Source organism: Ptychodera flava, chromosome 13 (assembly GCF_041260155.1).
Source record: "Ptychodera flava strain L36383 chromosome 13, AS_Pfla_20210202, whole genome shotgun sequence".
Taxonomy (NCBI): domain Eukaryota; kingdom Metazoa; phylum Hemichordata; class Enteropneusta; family Ptychoderidae; genus Ptychodera; species Ptychodera flava.
In genome coordinates, this window is record NC_091940.1 from 4,299,516 (window position 1) to 4,321,241 (window position 21,726).

General features: G+C 36.1%; 1 long non-coding RNA gene across 1 annotated transcript; it reads right to left on the reverse strand.

The window, feature by feature from the left end:
* Window positions 1-17,852: 17,852 nt before the first annotated feature.
* LOC139147158 (uncharacterized) lies at window positions 17,853-20,389 on the reverse strand. Its single transcript, XR_011555660.1, has 3 exons — window positions 20,246-20,389; window positions 19,814-19,909; window positions 17,853-17,986 (listed from the first exon to the last, which is right to left on the reverse strand). It is a non-coding gene; the product is annotated as an uncharacterized lncRNA (long non-coding RNA).
* Window positions 20,390-21,726: the final 1,337 nt, after the last annotated feature.

The following is a 21,726-nucleotide window of genomic DNA, read 5'->3' on the forward strand; positions in this document are numbered from 1 at the left end:
AACTCCCCGGCTTGCTTTCATAAGGACAATATGGGTTAAATGATAAGCTATCATTGATACGGAAAATAGTAAAACGAACTTAGACTGGCAGTAACATATGTGTGGGGCACTTAAACAACTTGATTTACAGTAATTACAGTTGCGTCAACACAAACAGTACACTTTTGAACACTTGTGAACTGTGTTAGGCGCGTGGACTTTCAACACCGTATTGTTGTCAGCAAAAAAGTTGGTTTAATAACATAAGGATGCTGTTGCAGATTAGCTTCCACTTCGTGATATATCTGTCTCCCCTCTTTCGTCGCTCAATGGTAGAAACGATGGCTTCCCCGTAACTGACAAAATTCAGCTAATTTAGGACGCCTCTGGCGCGTCATATTTTAAAACCCCTTTCAAAAAACCGAAGACGTCGAATCAAACTCAAGGGAAGATTTTTGCGATTCGTAACTGGGAAAACGTTGGATGGAATGTCTTTATGATTCGCCATGTCAACGTATATATTCAATTTCATTTCTTGTTTTAGTAGATTAAAATTTCCAAATGGTATTAGAGTATCTGTCCCATGTTGCCGAGTATCAACATGGCTCTGGTCAAGATCTATGTCAAACCTTTTCGAAGATCCCAATGAATATCTTTCAAGACAGTATGTATAGGAGTAACCAGAAGTTGTTAATGACTAAAAGCTCTATTACAGTTCTAACTATGGGTGAATTTCCCCGCAATTTTGTTCTATCTTGAAATTAAATTTTCTTAGTCGACCCCGAGTCACATGAATATACCCACTGTTTAATTTTGTCCAACTTTTGTATGTGTGTCAACATATTGTTGAAAACTGAGTTGTCGTCCAGACTGGAATCAGTTTTGACACCAATAAGTAGGTTACTATAAATAGTGCATGGTGTTAAATGCTAATACTTCATGTTTTATGGAGCAGACTCAGAAAATGTATTTGTTTCATGAAACTTAGTAAATAATTACAGTATTGTCACTAGCCTATGCGTGGATCCTCGAGAAAGAGGCGATCGGAGACTGCCAGATGTCGGGAATACTTTACGTAACTAATGTACGACATAATTGTCATAATCCAACGGAAATAAACGTATATGTCACGTTTACCTTACAGAAACATCATTCAGCCCCGATACCAACCATCACAGACATACGGCAAAGTCGCAATACATTTTGCAAGCAAAACCTTAAGTGTTTATTGAACAATTTGCCCTGCTGTTTTTAAATCGTTCCATTCAAACATTATTTGATCGACGAGATTAAAAGTGTGAATTTCCGTCTTGTGACAGTTACGATTTTAATGGTCGAGCCTGCAAGCTTGTCATGTAATTATTCAACTGAAGTATTGATATTTTGAAGCATCCAGGAAGTAATAAATTGTTTTGTCTTCAAGTAGGACATGGCTTGTTGACTCAACCTGTGAACATCCACCAAACATTAACTCCAGACCCACTACTCTGTGAAAAGACAATTTATATAGGGCACCGTGACAGATCTGCGCCGTCAATTAGTAAAACTCTTCATCCGACAAACTTAAAGGTCCACATTTTTAAGGGACAAAGTCGGCCATTTGTCATGAATTTTGTTTGATACGAGATACTACTTATATTGTTTGATATGTTGAAAGATACTGAATGAATGGGTGATCATGGGTGACACGATACATGAAACCATCGCGAAAATGAATTAATGGTCATGACCATTAATTCATTTTCGCGAATCGCAAACGCTTATACTAAAAGCTAGTCTTAAACCTTATACATCTTCAAGATTGTATTTGATATGATCTCTCTGCGAGATGTTCCCAATTATACCAATTCGAGGTATGGGAGTCTGGTAGGGGGCTACGTAAGGCCGCCTAATCTACAGACTGAAGTCCTCAATTTCATATGGCAATACAGCAATTTAAACCTATCACTCAATGACCATGACTGGGAGACAATATCCTTCTGCAGGTTAGTCTTGACGTTTTTCTTGAAAGAATAGCTCTACCTAGTCCTATTGAAGCTACCCTTCTGTCAGTTCCAGTCTTTATAGCTTCATGATTCATGATATCTTTGTAAAAACAAAGAAGCGAGATAATAGTGAACACAGACAGCGTATCGCATTGCGGTAACAGAGGGAGTCGTTGAGGCTAGGGACAGGATACATATAGCTGAGGTCCAAGGGAAATTATATTGAATTCGAATCCAAAGGTTTGTGTCCACCGTATTTCACAATGACATGCATGCATAGTGCAATGTCGATTTAGCGCACGATTTCTCTGTTACAGTAATTTTCCGAGACGGTGTCATTGATCTTACTTCTGACCTTGTAACCTCCATGAATGTAATAATCTCCATAAATGTAACATCAACCATAATTGTAATAAAGTGCACCCATAAATGTAATATCACTCATAAATGTTACAAAAATCAACCATAAATGTAATAAAAACACCAACCACAATGGTAATAAATGGTAGCCATAAATGTAATAAAAAAATCACCCAGAAATGTAATACTTGTCAACCATAAATGTAATAAATCTATTTTGTCGTTGCAATTGAGGGATTAGCCCTTCAATATTTATCTATGTAATAAGGAAAGCAACTTCACACATTATTCATATCTTAATTGTTTGCGTTTAGTGTGTTTTGTATATTTGAAAGTGTATTTTACGTTTCCCTGTTTTGTGACTGATTGGCCAAGGCGAGACACAGCTGTAATCTGAACGTCAGTGCAGTCTCTGCTCCAGAGTGGAGGAGACTGTATAACACTACGATCCTTTAAGCCGTTTTTTCGAAAATTGCCGTACTTTCTTAATCAGTCGCCTCATATTCGTCTTCAGTGGATAAATTGTGTGGAATAATCGATAGATTGTCTGTATTCCTATGTTGTCCCACTTGAAGTTTGTTCCTTCACTGGGGATGTTAGGATGTCTAATTTTGTTCTACTGTGTTCAAGGTAGTGTTCGTATTGTTTTTACTAGATTGAAATATAGATATATGTTCTCGTCAACATGTTTTGTGTCGTAAGTTTCTGTTATAAGGTTGTATATTTCTCTGTTATTTGTTCTGAGTCATCTGTCATGAACTTTGTGTGGTAGCACGGGTTGACGAGTTGACGCTTTCTTATTATGTAATTATCAGTGTCTAGAACTGCTGTTCCACTTCAATTATATCTAACGGTTTGATCGGTACCTCGCCGTTTTCTGATAGTGTTTTCAAAGTATTATATTCTGTGTTTCGGAAAGGAAACCTTGTTTCAGGAAAGTATGCAATAACATTACACTAGTCTTATTAAAGTTGTTATTTACTAAGGGCATTGATAAACAAATGATCACACATGCAAGTCCAAGTTTATTACATTTATGGTTGAGTTTTATTACATTTATGATTAATTTGTTTATTACATTTGTTGTTGCAGGTTGTTACATTAATGGTTGACTGTTTTATTACATTTGTGGTTGATATTACAATTGTGGTTGATATTACATTTGTGGAGATTATTCGATTATGCCATTGTCTAAAAAAGGATACGTATGCGAGATAATCAGTTGCAAGAAATCGGATTTTAGAATCAGCAAACTTTGTTTTTCGTTTTTTTGCCGAGTCAGTAAGACTCGGCTTTCTCCCATGCTAGTCCATGAGCCAGACCCCCAAAATTGGTCGATTGGTACCATTTGGGTGGGCAAATTCCCCCATACATTTTCTGAAAGCCCAAAATCTGAACTTTCTGAAAATCTTTGGTGGACATGTCTCAGAAGTAGCTTTCTGTCTCAAAAGTTGTTGTCATGGCAACTATACCAAACATCTTAAAAGTTAAGAAAACTATACAAAACTGACTATTTAGTGAACAGCAAAAGATATTTACATGATTTCATGACACATACAGGTACCTCATATTATGGCCTTTCAGTTGATCCCTGACCTTGAACATTCTAGGTCAAGGTCAATAGGTCATGCCCATAACATCTCAGAATTTCTGTAAAATCAAGCATTTTTCACAAATACTTTTCTGCTACGTTTACATAACATATAATAGAAACTCAAAAACTTGCTCAACAATAGCCACAGATGTGTGCTCTTTGAAATTAGTATGTTTTGTATCAGGGATGATGTCGTTAGTGAGTATTACCAAGGCAACCATATGTGTGTTTTCAGTTATGCATGTAGCCTATGAGCAAGACCCCAAATTTTGTCAATTTGCTTCCATTTGACTCGAGTGGGGAACAAAGCCGCCTTTTAAACCTGAAAATCTGAATTTTGAGAAATCTTCATTGGACAGTTTGCTGAATACGCTTTCAGTGTAAATATTGTTGTCATGGAATCAGCATTCAAAACCATTAAAATTAAGCATACTATGTAAAATAGATTATCAAACACACGACAAAAGATATTTGATTGATTTAAGAATGCATATCAATAGTTCGCATAGCTTCGTAATTGACCCCATGACCTTTAGATTTGTAGGTCAAGGTCAATAGGCATTGCCTTCAGCAACTTAGACATTGTTTAAGGTGTTTTTTTTGCAAATAGCTTTGCAACATTTTTACCAAACCAAAAAGTACAAACATGAAAACTAGTCAGCTATAAGAGCTAATGCGATCTCTTTAAAATACTAGTGTTTTTTATCATATACCTTGTTGACAGGGCGGCAATCACCATAGCAACCATCAATGCATTTTCAGATACAGTAATAGAGCGACATTGGACATACCTTTGCATGTATATTAATGGTTATAAAATCATAACTTTTGTGTGCTAAGTACACAGCAATGTCAACTAAAGTCATATCGACAGTAAAAGAGGTCAAAAGGCAAATATACGTAAGTGTGTTTGATTGTTTAAAAACAAAATTTGGCAATTTTTATGTTTTTGTTTTCATGATTGAAATAACATGTTCACTTATCAAAAATGAGTATCTGTGTTGGACCAACGTAGTTAGTGGGAGATGATTATAAGCTTGTCAACGAGTAGACAAGTAGTCTGATCTCAAGAGATACCGATATACTATAACTTTTTCCGGATTTCATGTTGAGCTACCCTGTATCTCCAGATAAATGCTTTTGGTTGTTATTTTCCACTTGGGCGGAGCTTAGGTCACATGGGAAAAGCTTTATAAGAGGCCTAGCAGCCGATAGACTTCAGCTGTTATGTATTGCTTAAAAATAAAAAGGGTCAGGTTTTGTATGTAAATAAACTTTGTAATATGATACATCTGCTTATGTTGATTTTAGGAACACTGAACAAGGATATCCTTGCAAATGCATGTATTACTATAATACAATAATGGGCTCTTGTTTTTCATCTCTACCATAAATATGCAAGTATTAGCAAAATTTGAAGAAACTGAAGTAATACCTAGGAACCTTTAAAGATAATTGTGAGAAAATTGTGTTGTTCAAACAAAAACGAAATAAGGCCAAAAATTTCAAGTACGAAACTTTTCTTCTCAACTTGAATAAACCTCACTCAGGTTGTCCCTAGGAACCCACATAACACATTTCAAAGTTGATAAAAAGGAAGAAATGCCCCAAAATACAAATATGTAAATTTCACCATGATTTGAACAAATCTAACTGAACTCAGCCAAATGAGTTGCATACCAGTATTGAAAGCAATTAGACCAGCAGTTTCAGAGAATAAAACAATTGTTGATAGATGACGGATGACGACGGACAATCCACCTATCTGATATGCTCCACGTCACTGACAGCGGAGGTAAAGGGAGTGATTCATTTGTTGTACATCCTATTGGTTTTGTGGTCATATACTCACTTATTTTTTCAGACATGGAAATTCACTTAACCTTTGGTGATTAAAATACAATTAGTCACCTCCTAAATAATCTTTAATTTAATATATGTTTCAATAAAGTAAAAAAGATTAAGTGGCATTTCTTTTTTCACGCAATATCATTGTCTTGATTTAGTTTGTGACAAATTTTGTTAAATGTAACGTAATGGATGTTTCAGAGGATGTTAATCAAAACAAGCGGGCGAAAAATGTGCAAATATTACGTCTACGTATCATTTAAGGTGCTATGGCTCACATCTTAATAAGCTCGGGGAACTCAACTTTTGGAAAGGTTTGTTCAAAGCAACCAAAATTCGCAAATTTGAAACTGTATTACATATTGTATAATCTAGACCGCAGAGAAAAAGTGTTCCCACAAGAAAACACTTAGTAGACTTGAATGTGAAAATTCAGTTCAATCTACTATTAACTGCAATCTGAGTCTAGGGTGTCACAAAGGGATGCTACAAATGTAAATACTGGAGTCTATCAGAAAAAGATGTATAATTTGTGAAAGAACAAAATATGTAATAAAGGGACTAAACACGAGAACCCCTATATACATCAAGCAGTAGACTTGAGGCCAAACATAAGTCTTTGGGAAAATGCTGTAGAAAGGATGATGGCTATAACGTCTAGGGGTATTGTAGCAGCAGAAGCGCACTGCCACCGCAGCTGCTATACAGTACCCGACAAAGGGCAAGCCTCGGGCAGGCCACAGGCTTGCCCCAGGCAAGCTCAGGCTCACATAGGCTTGCCTGGGTCTGCTACAAAACCCTTGATTTTACAGAATGCACAGTCTGAGCTTGTGTTTGATAGCTGGCATACCTTTACCAACATTACCTTGTCGTGATTGGCGACAGCAGCTGGAAAATTTGTCGTAGCTTATGCTTCGTTGTTATAATATTCGACAAATATTCGATATCATGGCTAATATGAACACATCTTGTAAGACTGAAGGACAGCCAGGGGCGTAAACAAGTGACAAGATGGAGTTCAGTTCAGATACAGCGCTGTGATGGAGATACTTGTAGAGTTCAGTAATTTTCCCCACATAAATGAAAATTAGTCAAGGAAAGAAAATTGGTCAAGGAAAGAGCCGATACCGTGCAACAAAATATTTGGAAAATGGAATTCGATTGTATGGTCGTAAATGTCCAGAGTCGTTCATTGCCGTCCACACGACGTTAGGTCGTTATCGTTCAGCTGTCAGTGAATTTGATTCCGCTGGAGCCATTCACGTCATTTCCAAACCCGTCGAATATGTTCCGACGAAGATTCGCCCAAGAAGAAAATATTTCCTTCCTTCGCTATATATGTCGTTTTACGTTTCTGCCAAGTTTTCTTTTAAGAAGTACGTATACGCCGAAGTTTTCTTACTTTGTTCTTTAAAATGTATGGACAGGCATTATTTCTCATCTCAAAATAGTATATGTCCCAGGACAATAGTAAAAAAAACACCCGGCTGTCTTTATTTTTGGGCACATTACTAACGCTAGGGTTTTTTTCCAGAATCTGAATAACAGAACTATTATTGTTCAGAGTTTTCCACTGACTTTTGACAGCAGGGCGTGACATCTGGCCACATTTTAGGTAACAGAAAAAATTGTATAGCCTGTCCATTTACCACTCAGGCTTCCGTTAGATGAAGCCATGCAAGTGGTTCTGAAAGTTTATTTTTAATTTACTAAACAACAGACATCAAAACAGGTCCAATAATCATTATCATTCAAGGTAACTAAGAAATTTACCAGGTCCAAGGGATATATCAAAAAATGACAAAAGCAATGGGGTAATCTTGAACCACGAAATACTTTTGGTACCACTTGTCTGGAATGGGTACGCGTACCCTGCCAGCTAGCTGCCCCCATCAAAATTGACCCAAAGCGACAAATCTAATACAACGTTACCGGAAATTTGATAAATATCTGATAAACATTACGTCGATGCGCAGTTAGTTTGTTCAAGCGTTTGGTTGACAGTTGATGTCTTGATATCGATGATATAATGCGTTGATATGCAGTCAGCAACAGGCTGCCTTGGTTACATTGTCCACCGGTTCCGTAAAATTAAATATTAAATGTCTAAACCTTCGCCAATTTGAAAATTAAGACTTTCTACAGCTGAGTAGCATACACACGCAGATCTAGATCGCTTAAATTTGATAATTTTCTCTTGATACATTTTCAGAAGCATTCCCTTGTCTTACTTGTTCGGCGTCGATTTTCATGATGAGCGTCCATTTTTGCTCACGTGTTTACACACGTGAGCATATGTCGCAGCGATGTCTGTCTGTCTGTCTGTGTGTCTGTCTGTCTGTCTGTCTGTCTGTTGGTCCAATATCTCAAAAACGGCTTATCAGATCAGAATCAAATCTGGTACATAGATTCAGTTAGCAAATGGCAAGAACTGATTAGTTTTTGGTGGGTGTGGCTTGCATACTTTTTGCTCATTGCATTTTGCCAGGGAAAACGTAGAGGATCATAGAAAGTCAACATAACATTGGTCGTTGGTCATTAAGTAATTAGTAAGTTAACGATGAACGTTAATATGTTTGTTTTATTTACTGCTATTTACTTTTGATCAAGCGGTTCAAAACAGTAGTTTTATTATTAGCTCTATCAGACACATTTCATTTTGTTATCTATCGTTGATATATTTACGGCTGATGTCCAGCAGCATTAAAAACTTATTTCTGACTGGTCTATTTCTTTGTTAGATCAGGTGCTGGCCACGCATATAAAGGTATAAGTACTGGGGCTCACAACGTTGTTCAAATTGACATGTACAGAGATTGTACATTCTCATCTAAATTCAAAGGTGTCGGCCCGGTAACTCGCTGTGATGTACAGATTGGTGATGTCACCATACAGCCTTCGAACGCAGTTCGTAATCTTGGTGTTACCATGGATACAGTCGGTAGTATGTCGGCCCATGTTGTTAATGTTTGTACGTCAGCCTCCCATGCGTTATGGAAGATAGGGAAAATTCGTAACATCTTAGATCAGAGCACCACGGAGAAACTTGTTCACGCTTTCATCACGTCTCGCTTAGATTATTGTAACAGTTTGCTTTTTGGCCTGCCAGCTTATGAAATTCAAAAGCTGCAAACGATTCAGAACTCTGCAGCTCGTTTAATTACTAAAACAAGAAAAATAGATCATATCACACCTTGTCTTTACAGATTACATTGGCTTCCAGTTAAGCAAAGGATAGAATTCAAAATTCTTGGCATCACTTATAAGATACTCAATGGTCACGCTCCTAAGTATTTAGGTGAATTGCTTACAGTCCGTGACACTCAGCGCACACTTCGCTCTCACTCCAGTGTTGTAAATTTATATCAGCCAATAGGAAACACAGTGTATTACGGTGATAGGGCTTTCTCAATTTGTGCTCCTCGCTTATGGAATTCTCTGCCATTATATATTCGAGCGGTTCAGTCATTCAATGTTTTTAAAAGTAAACTGAAAACTCACCTTTTTACGTCTTTTTATTCATAATTTTTGTAGTTTTTATGATGAATTTTATAACATGTTGCTAATTTTAACTTTGCTTTTTACTGTCAGTTTAAAACAATTTTGTTTCATCCTTCTCTTTGTTGATATTAAGTGTAAAGCGCATTGAGATTATTTTTAATGTAATGCGCCTATATAAGAAATAAAGATTAAGATTAAGATTAAGATTAAATTGTCACGTTAAAGTTCAGATGTCATGTCACTAATGATTTTGCATTTACGTAAACGTTCGAAAAATATAAAATGACACATGTTTGTTTACAGTAGTATGAAAATTCTGAAGATATACATTATTGGCCAATACTTATAGCTATAGCTAATAGCTGTAGGCTGTTAGCTAAATATAAGCTTGTTGATATTGCTTATCATTGATAATTATGATGTTTTATACAAACTGGCACCATAAAATACTCTTTCCGTGTAAAAGCATATAGGTAACACCATAGAAATCACCATTTTATTCTATGTTTAACCTTGTTCTTTCATTGACCTTGACCTTGGTTTGAAAAGAGCATCAGACAATGTGGTCAAATTTAATACCGGTAGAAGCCACATGTATCATTTATCAAAGACAAGAGTGCATCTTTGCTGACAAGAGTGCACCTTGCTTGAAAATGTCAGAAAGTGCACAACAAAAGAGACACTATTTCTGTGCAAAGTCACCTGAAATGTAAACTTTCCATGTTTTGAACTTTGACCTCATTTGGTCGTGTACGCCTGACCTTGACTTTAAGGTCACATCTTGAGTGAAAGTTAGAATGTGTAACATATCCTATTTATGTTATCAATTTTGGTATGAACATTTTCATAAAGCAGGATATTCACTTTTGTATACAATTGTACTTTCTAAAAATTCAGATGTTTGTTTCTATGGCAACGGTTTTCACCCATTACTAAGCTACCAAAACTTTTCAGAAAATTAAGAGTTTCAACTTTCAAAAATATATAAAGTGTGAGATTGCCCTCTGCTTGCCCCAAATAGTACCAATTGACCATAATTGGGGCCTGGCTCATAGAGTACATGTATAACTGAAAACACACTGATGGTTGCCTTGGTAATTACTCACTACCAACAACATCCCTGATACATAACATACTAATTTTCAAAGAGCACATATCTGTGGCTATGTCTGAACAAGTTTTTGAGTTTCTATCATATTTTATGTTAATGTAGCAGAAAAGTATTTATGAAAAATGCTCTATTTTATCGAAATTCTGAGATGTTATGGGCATGACCTATTGACCTTGACCCAGAATGTTCAAGGTCATGGGGTCAATTGAAAGGCCATGATGTGAGGTACCAGTGTCTGTCTTGAAATCACGTAAATATCTTTTACCGTTCCCTAGAAAATCAGTTTTATCTAAAATTCTTAGCTTTTAAGATTGTAAGTATTGTTGCCATGACAACGACTTTTGAGACAGAAAGCTACTTCTGCGACCTGTCCACCAAAGATTTTCAGAAAGTTCAGATTTGGGCTTTCAGAAAATGTATGGTGGAATTTGCCCACCCAAATGGTACCAATAACCTATCTGGCTCATGGACTATGCGACATGACCGCTCACCGACGCGAGTGGTACGGTACTGCTGTGGCGTACAGCAGCGTCAGCGTAGACTCGTACTCCATAGCTTAGTTGACAATGGCCTGGTGCCGAACGTTCTATGTTCGGAAGCTGAATTCAGGTGGGCCACCGGAATTCAAACTCTAACTTTTTGAGGACGTGTTTTCATCGATATCTCGCGATCCGCGCGCAGTCGCCATGTCAAATATCGACTGTTGGCATTAAAAAATGTGTTTAAAAATGTTACCAAGTGGGAGTGCCTCTTTAATTGACGTATTTTTTGTGTTACAATGTTGATTGCAATTGAAGCATATGACAGTAAAGGTGAATGTCGCCTCTCACTACGTGTTGTGAGAGGCGACAAGAGAATACGCTTACTAAGTATAGACCACAGGGTAAAGGAATCAGTCCCCTGGGGTGGGGGTAGGGTTCTTTGTGCACGGGTTTATTTTATTTTACTTATTTTTTGACTGTGATATTTCAAGTAAAGATTTCGACTACAAACCGTCTGACTGCTTTCTCTATTACTACAAGTAATTTTATTAATTTTGACTGTGATATTTCAAATAAAGATTTTGACTCCAAACCGTCTGAATGCTTTCTTTATTACTTACAAGTCCTTATCTCCTCTCCAACCTGTGTACACACTTAAATTGTTCCGCAAACGTTGCCAACTTGCTGATCGGCTGTCCACATCAGCGGATTAATTGATTGAGTCAACACCACAGCCGTCCCACACTTATTTTACTGCGTGAAATATGTAGACAATTCTGAAGGATTGTTTATAAAATGGGAGCGGGAGGTTAAATTGAAAGTATTCATTTTAAATTAATTCTAATGTCTTCCGTCAAACATGACAAATCATAGTTTTTGTATTAAGCAGAAAAGCATAGCTGTGGAGTCATAACATCACAGAGGTGCCAAGTGAAAATGGTCTGCTTACTTGTAACTCACAAATTAAATAAAAAAACAAAGGAAAACAATTGTACCTAGCATGCGATAGAATGAGACTTTGTAAATTGTCTGTAGTGAAAGATGATACAACCTAAAACTGTCAAAATGCTAATATATCAAAACTTATTAACTTCTAACACTTGCTAGCACAGTTATATTGATTCTCGGACAGACATCTGTCACAACTGTCACAAATTAGTTAAACAATCAACAATGCTGTAAACATTAAAACAAACCATGTTATGCAAATAACACTTTACAACACAGGTGTCAGAGAATGAGCTCTGCAATCACATCACGCCTGTGTTGCCCTCTCTGAAACAAAAGTACGAATGTCTTTTTCTGTTTGAACACGAAGCTTGCTGTAGAAGAAACATGGCACAGGGAGCAAAACCGTTACAGCTAATTAGTGTAATTAGTAGATTTCGATTGGTTTGTTCACACTTTTTCATTTGATTGCAAAGTGCAAATCTATTTGTTCATCCTATCATGACACTTTGTAAGCCACATGTCGTACCAGCTGGTGAAGTCTCCCTCTGTCTTGTGAATTATTTATTACAGTTATAACGTACGGCTCCCAGTAAGCGCCAGGTGAACAAATTTAAACAGAAAATGAACATGGTTTATGAATGGAAGCATCGGGTGTATAATGATCTTATACATCATCTTGAGATGTCGGTAAATGTAGTCAATTATGTCGAAAAGTTTATCTTGAAAACATGATATAATCGGTGTCAGGTATACATGCAAATTATTAATTTATAATTTACGCCTCAATTTACAGTTCGAACATATTGGCAAACGTTTCACCTTAGAGTGTACTTTTCGGAGTTCATATTTTGCGACTGAATATAACACGGAATATCGTTCATATAAATATAGCTAACATGATAAAGAACATGATTTGCTGGAAATTTCAGCACTCAGACAAATGGAGAAAGGAGTGATCTTTTAGCCATGGTCTAAAGGGTATAGTACTTAGGCTCCTGATGGAATATCATGATAAAACCAGTTTCCTTCACTAAAGCATGAGGATGTGCCTTTACCTTCAAATGTGCTTCACAGTTGAAATGAGAAATAAAAACTGATTCTATTCAGTCGAGAAAAATCATTATATGCCGTACTTTGTTTGCATGACCTCCAAGTTCACCTTCCGGGGGCTTTTTCTAGAAACCACGATTAAGCTCAGATGTTATATTATGCGATAACTCCATCCTGCCATGTGTCTATAAAATGACAAATGTATGGTAACTGAATGCTATGCATATGGTTTACTGCTTAAATCAACTAATTGAAACACATAACAATACCTAATAATACCGGTTACTTTTATGTTTCACAAATTTACTTCAACGAAAGGCGTTGTAAACATGACGAATAATTGTACATTTCTGCCACGGTACCAAAAGTAAATTTAAATTGATTTATGCATGATACAAAAAGGGATATATGATCGTTTTGACAATAAGATAACAATGACCACGACGACGACAACGACGACGACGACGACGATGATGATGATGATGATGATGATGATGATGATGATGATGATGATGATGATGACAGTGAAGAGTGTTGAGGGCGCTGTCTGAAATTAGGCTGACTGCTGCACGACTATTTTTTTATTTTGATCCCTTTAGCAGCATTGTATAACAGAATTGGCAACATATTCGTTGAAGAAGTAAATGCAGGGCATGGGCTAAGTATAATCGGATTTTATGTCTAATGAGGGGAACTACTCAATCCAAAATTATTGAGCCAGGTAAAATTCTGTAAACATTGACACCCCTCACTGAGTTCGGTTTGTAAAAGATAACCCTCTCTCTCGGCACAGTTTTCTAAAATGTGAATCTCAGAAATGTCTCGGCACATACTAAATGTTAATTGTAGGTATCAATGGGAATTATAGCAACTCATTATAACCATGACAACGCGGTCCTAGGATACGTAGTTACAGGTAGACGATGGCTGATACTTGCACACTGATTGGCATTTACAAAACAATAAGTGACTGTCGAATTGAATGAACTCTTTAACCTTATTCCATACCTTAAATTTCGGTAAATGTGTATCAGATGCCAGCAGATTAGTGTTAATGTGTCAAGTGAAGGTACACGTGACTGTAGATCATATATGTAGATATAACCAATGCGCGAATGTCCCACCTGACCTTGAAGTCCCGCTCCAAGCGGGAGTGGCGCTCTGAGAAGGATGTGGTATAAATTCTCCACAGTTTCGTAAAACAAGTGACATTGATAAGGAACGATTATTCAATATTGCTTTTGTACTCAAATTTTAACCAGTTATGTATTACTTTTTATTTTTTTATAATGTTGCAGTTTATCGTTTTCAGAAACTGCTCTATGCTTTATATATATATATATATATATATATATATATATATATATATATATATATATATATATATATATATATATATTGCATCGAACTGTTTTTGTTCTTTTATCGTGTTCTCCCTTTGTATATCATGTGACGTATGTGTAATGCACTCTTTTCCTAAGAATTAAATAATGATAACAAAAACACCAAAAAATGCAAAACAACATGTTTTATTTTGATGAGATAGCGAATTTTGCATAAATTGTAGTCCAAAGTGTTCTTAATTATTTAAGGATGATTACCGCAAGTACAATAAATCGTACAGCTTTTAATGAATGCCGAAATGTCGGCCGCTGTATAGCGTTGTAAGATTTCATATATAGCGCCACCATACACTGACAGGGATGTTGGTCAAGGTATCCACACACTGAGAGAATTGCATTGCATCTGAAATTTGCTTCTTGATCTCCCACAGACAACTGTTCTATGTCAGGATAAACTCCTAAAATCCTAAAGAGCTGAAACATTTTCCTATTGTTTTCATGATATTACTTTCAAAACAGTTCTGTTATGTTCTTGTAATCATTCAAGACATACACCAGCATCCAAGGATCCACAAGGAATACAATATGCATTGACAAGCCAACCATTTTCATAAATTTTATTCCCCTACCATCGAAGTCAACATTTAACAAAACCTTTGGACGACATATGTATTGTGTATGAACATTTTACAAACTTTGCACTTGATAGCTTAACATAGTCTCGTCTGAACACTGCGTAGTTACATCTTACGACGTTGCTATTTGACGACATCAACGTAGCTGTGCTGTGATGATGATTCTTCAAAAGTGACAGGAGTGGAAGAATGCGAATTTGACCGATGCTTAATCTACCGATTTACCACGAGAGGGCGACATGCAGTTTCAACTGGTCTTAGGTTTGTATTTGAACCCGCGATTTGAACTCTAAATGAAGTGCGAGTAAAACAGGATGACGTCTTGTGAAAAATCAATTGAGTTTTAGAAGATCTGACACAAAACAATACAGAAAATAATGAGATATTAGGTAATGTTTTGAAGTTGTTGGAGTGAATATACTGTAGGAAATTGACATGAAGAGAGAAGCGTCCGGCGATGACATGAAGTCACTGCTCACTGTGAATCTACAAATCCAGAAACCCCAATACTTAGCCACAGTCAGTCGTGTGAACCGAATGAAATGACGATGTGTGATAGATGTCAGATGCAAGCTAAGGTTTTAAAGTTTCTGAAATCAGCTTTACGGTTTGCATACTGTTCTGATAGTGTCTCAGAGATCTCATCATAGTTATCTGTAACCGTTCATTTTGCTGGTGAGTTGAAAGGTAAATTACATCGTTGACCACTCTTAAAGAATGAATGAAGACTCGAATTTCACTGACTTCTCATGTATTGCAAAATTGACAAGAATGTCTTAAAAGATGCTGCCTTGTCCCGTTTATATTATTCTAGTTTTTTTTTATCACAATTCTTAATTTTAAAAAATACCGTATTATCTTATATTACGAGTCTCAGTGTGGTTTGTTAATACGAATAATCGTCATACATTGGTCGGTATCTTTATCACCAAAGACGAAACAAAGAAAAACACTGACACGTATTTCAATTTATTGCTCTTTCTAATATTTAATATAATCAAGTTAAAGGAGAAAACAGTATTTACACGTGAAAGACCTGTCGTCCAACTGAAAGTATTACGTGTACATTGCCAGGGAAAATCAGGATCAAGGTAGCATCATAATCGACGGTTGACTTTAGTAATTTGGTATGAATTCATCTTCCTCCACGAAAAGACTGACGCTTGCATGACGTTCGCAGCGAGGATCGAAATCTGGAGTAAACACAAGCAAACAAACGAACAAATTAGAAGAGATGATGACACGTTACGATGGAATCCTTTTCTGATGTTGTAACTTAAACGTTTAACAGTAATTACAGTAATGCATTCTACGACTAATAATTTCATATGGAACACACTTTGTTCTCCATTTTTGTAAACCCAAATAATTCACTGATTTAGGGCAAATTTTCATCAAAGTAAAATGTACTAACTATTCATGTAAACGTTTACTTACTGAGAAACTCGCATACGTATCCTTTTTTTCGAAAATCACAATAGTCATCATCCCAACGATAATAATGTCTCTTCCTGTAACATTGAGAGAGAGACAGAGAGAGACAGAGAAGAGAGACAGAGACAGACAGACAGATAGACAGAGACAGACAGAGACACAGATAGACAGACACAGATAGACAGACACAGACAGATAAATACCGATTTATATATACATAGATATATTCTTATATATATATATATTATATATATATATTGATCATAAATTTAAATTTGTAATTTATAAACTTATAAATATAATTAAAAACTATCTACTGTTGATTGACCAATCAGAGTGCTCAATTCAGGGTGCTTTATCTACTCGTAAAGCCTTGGTCACCAAATTCCAGAAATGAATGACAGCTCCGTAGTAAAGTACTGTCCAATCAAAAGTGAAATGTCATATTCTGTAGACATCTGGTACGTTTTAATATTCAAATTTCACAGCGGAAACCAGCTGCAAAACAAAATCTGCTGTGCCCTAGGGCATTTAGATAATGTGCCCTAGGGCATTTATAGGATGTTCCATTACACTGAAAGGCTATTTCACAAATAAAAGTTTTAATTCATATCCTAAACATGTTACATTGACAAAGGGGACGGTTGACTTAAACACATTGAAAACGAAAATATATCAGTTAGGGGCGATAGTTTTTAAGTCGGATAAAACCCTCGTACTCGGGCTCTTCTGGTATATAAAGTCCAACCCTACGATAAAATGTCTCGGCCTGCGGCCTCGACATTTTATCGTTGGGTTGGACTTTATATACCAGAAGAGCCCTTGTACTCGGGCTTTATCCTATACTTAATAGATTGATAGATAGTTAGATAGATGCCTATACACGTATATACACACTATCTAAATATATATTCATATGAACAAAGTTATATTTACATTTTAACGTCACGTTTTTATTTGTAAAGAGCATCTGTATTTCACATGGCATGCATTTTAATGACAAGAGCAAGTATATTGGAAACATCATATTTTCAAATGATGCCGATGTAAGTATAAAATTCGTATGAAAGGTAACTCCGATGTAACATGTGTATATCAGCGACTTCAAAGTTTTCTTTCCCTAAAAATGTGGCAATAGCTGGATACTTTGATAGATATTATTTTCATTTAGCCATAAAAACGGATATATTTTTTTATTTTCTTTTAAAGAATGTTAGCATACAAAGTATACGCCTTGCCAAAGTAATGCATCGTGTATAATATGTAATATCTGCAGTAAAATATACTGGTCAACAATATACATTTGACACAACACACATGTTGTAAACATATACAGAGCACAGGCATTGACAGTTGACAAAGAGAGGTACTAACCACATTTGAACACAATCTTGTCCTTTTTGGTCCTTTTTCGTATTATTGTTAGGTTCCCTTGGCTTCCAGTTTTGGTACATACTACAACCAATTCTATCCAAATCAGGCCACCGGAATGTATCCTCTATCGCGATATCCTGTAGACCAATCCAAAAGCCGGTGGATACTTCATCTCCAATGCCACTTTCAAGGATATAATGGTGAATCATTTCACCAATATCCTGGTTGGAATCTTTGCCAGACGTCCTCCCAGACCTTCACATGCATCCTTAGCTTTCACCCACGTCAGCTCATTGGTAAACACCTTAAAATGGCGACAGTTGCAAATAGGACCGTATTCTGCGAGAGCAATCGTATTGTAATCTTAGAATTCTAATGCTTGTAGTTTTTCCGAATCACAAAGATGATTTTCTTAAAGGGAAACAGTCGTCGGAACTGCGCCTGTGCGAATTTCTTGTTTACAATATATCTCAATGCACCTCATCATCATAGCTGCAACATTTAAATTTGACGATGTAGATTATGATGTAGACATGTTTTAACTTTCATCAATCACCATCGTACCTTGGATACAGCGTATACATTAGTCGTAAGGATCCCATACGACCTTTGAGTGCAGTTCCGACGATTGTATCCGTTCAACTTATGACTATATAGATATCAACATTAACAGGCAGACAACATGATTCCGACTTAGGCATGCTTAGTTTGACAGGCTTTGCTACTTTGATTTTAAAAATGTTATTGTGTGTCGTACGCCTGCGTCTAGCAAGACGGAATTCCACTTACATCATCAACGTCACGTTTTGAAGCCAAATTGAAAATAAACCATCCCCAATATGACCGAGTCTTTCCTTTATTGACTGGTCTCCCACTTTTCCCAGTATACCACGACTCATGGTATTACTGGTATATGCAATTTTAATATCGCTATATTACTTGTGATTGCCTCTCTTATATCAATATTCAAAAGAGATTGACTGTACCAGCCCGGTTATGACCGGATCAATGAAATGTAAAGTAAAACAATCCCTCAGAACCCAATTAGTGTACGAAATGACATCAATCTACGCTCTGTTTTACCAAGACAATACCTTAGAGGGTGTAGCGGAAGAATAAATCGCTGTAAATATTTTGGAAACGATTGCCTGAAAGAAAGGTAGCAGACCTCATATTATTGACAGTCCAAGGTGTAACTAAATTGGTTACATCCTTATATTTGTTAGGCAAAAGAATAAAAAGTTTGTTTCTCATCCTCATTTTATCTCATTTCTCAGACCCGCCGTGTCAACCTTTTTTCTGCTCATGAGGAAATAAAATGAAAAAAGAACTAAAATAATACGCGATGATAGCACTTAACACAGTGCTGTATAAAACAGAACTGTAAACAAAATAACTGACACTAACATTCCATTCAGAACTGTACACATATGTCACTGTTATATTAATTAAGCTGTCAAAATTGTGCATTGCTGAACTAAAAGTCAAACCACAGAACTGTTGCTGTACAAAAATACTAAAGCACTGCTGTGCATTTATCTCTGCGTGCATTCCTATGTTGTTTTCATGTTCTTTGTCCGCGTTCTTGTTCATGAATTGGTTGAAGAATAAAAAAAATTGAAGAAGAAAAAAACCCGCGTCACCGCATCATTTTTACAATATGTCTGGCATGAGAAACAAACTTTTGATTTTTCTTAGCCTTATAGAGACGAGAATGTCAATATACAGTATTTTTAGAAAGAATACCTTGCAAGATTTTTGGGTCAGTCCCTCGTTTATAATGTTTTACTTTCGTCATTAGGGTAATCCTAAATGAAATGCATCTTAGAATTTGGGTGCGATAGGACTTGTGCACCTTACAGTGAAATTTGACAACAATGAAAGAAAGAAAGAGTCGGTCACATTAGCAACTGTCTGTGTTCAATTACTATTAACTATTGTTAATTTGAGAATAATCTTCAAAAGATTATATTTCAGAGCGTTTACGAATGTGTTTGTATTGTAAATGTTCTACTCATACTTGGTTTAAATTTTGGAACGGAGCCGAAGAGCAGTCATGGCAAAGGCAGTCATGGTGATAGTCTCAATCAGACATTTAAAACACAGGCTTTTTATATACGTCAATATTCTAGTCATTAACAATCTTTTCTACCAGAGTAAACTCACCTGCAGCCAAACTGAGAGACAGAAAGGAGAATTCAAGTAAAAAAAGATAGATCCGCATTGTTTACGTGAAGTCAGGTACCATTCACTCAGCCTTGCCTGCAATGAAATATACTGGAAATCAGAGTCAACCATAAAATATCCGGTATTTCAGTCCACTGTTGTGAACTTGGAGAGGCTATTACCATGTATAGGCAAGAAAGAAATGCCAGTTTACAAATACACGAGCTCCTGCTGAAATAAATGCTTTGAGTGGTAAAGTCGCTATTCTCCCTATCAATTTTATCAGAATCAACTTAATCAACCATGTTCGTGATCCGACAACTGTCTTTTATGATTTCAATGAGAGAAACCAGAAAAATGCCGAATGAACGTAAAGAAACAGTCGAAACCTGTTGTAAATCGATTAAAATACTGTACAAAATTTTTACACACCTGACTCAACTAGGTTCCCAAACGTCTGTCAACTAGTCTTCATCTGGTCATTTCCAGTAATCATACCAATTTATATCATATCAAGCAATCCAATCATCACTAAGTTTGAGGTGGCGTGATCTCACAATATTGTATGATTTCTCTTGTCGTTAATTATTTGTTTGCTCTAACTTGCTGCACCATATTGAGCTCAATCAATTAGTGACAAACAATATGGACATCTCAACTAATTACTAACCGAAAAATATCAACTATAATTATCTAATTAATGTGCGGACTGTGGTACTGGAAAACATGCGGTAGAAGCGTCTTCGTTCCTGATGAAATTATCATAAAGTATAACAATGTCGCATCTGTTATAAATTCTGCGCTGAGATGACTGGTAAAACAAAGACAAAAATATTGAATTCGCCTTCTATTTAGGGGTGTGTTCATGAAACAATGCCTGCAGAATGATGAACAGAAAAACTTGATTGTCACCGTTTTAAGCATTTATTCATCTCACAAATATTAAAAAGAAACCTTCTTTTCTGTAAAGCTCCATAAGCTGTATCTTTTGGCTATTTTTTCAGAACTTTTGTTTTGTGGTTTCCCTACACTTTCTGCATTGAACCTTAATTTAATACAAAGTATTTAACATATCAACACAACCTATACGAATATAATCTATATTTAATGTGTTATTGTTGAAAATTGTATTCAAGTCCGCGCTAGAATTCATTTGTAAACAATAAACAATGATCACTACACACATACAAGCTGTGTTGACAAAAATAATACTTGGAATTTCAGCATGACAACCGGATTAGGGTCAGACACGGTATAGTTGAAAAACTTGCCGCAAGTTACAGCTTATGTCCCTTTAATAAAATTATTGAACCATAATTTACAACTTGTAAGCCCATTACAATACCGTCAGTTAGTAACTGACAATTGTTGTTCGTAAATTTAACTTTCACAGAAAACACTCATGCTGAATTTCTCTGCGATGGGGCTGGCGGCGAAACATTTTTATTTCGTCAAATAAGTAGCCCTGAAGCTTGAATTCTTCTAGTGCCTTTGAAATGCAGTTTGCCAATAATCCGTAAATGGTAAGTAAGATTACCATTATTTGAGACGATTGGCCCTTATATATAGATTTCTTCCCAATTTTCCATCAGGAAAAGACAAATTACCATCGTTATAAGCTATAAAATACAAAGTTTAACGATTTCACGGAAAGATACGTATTTTTGGGAATGGAATTACATTGTCGTTCAAACTTTTTGAATCATGAATATTCATATGTAACTTTAATACAATACGGCAGTTAGTTGATTGTAAGTGGTAAGTTTGACGAATAGCCACAACTGTTCTACCTTCTATTGTCATCTGTGTATAATTATCAGACGGTACCCACTGTCGTTTATTACAAAGCCTTTCCTATCATATTGTTAGGGAGATATCAAAACATATGGTGGAAATGTTTTTCTTGCTTAATT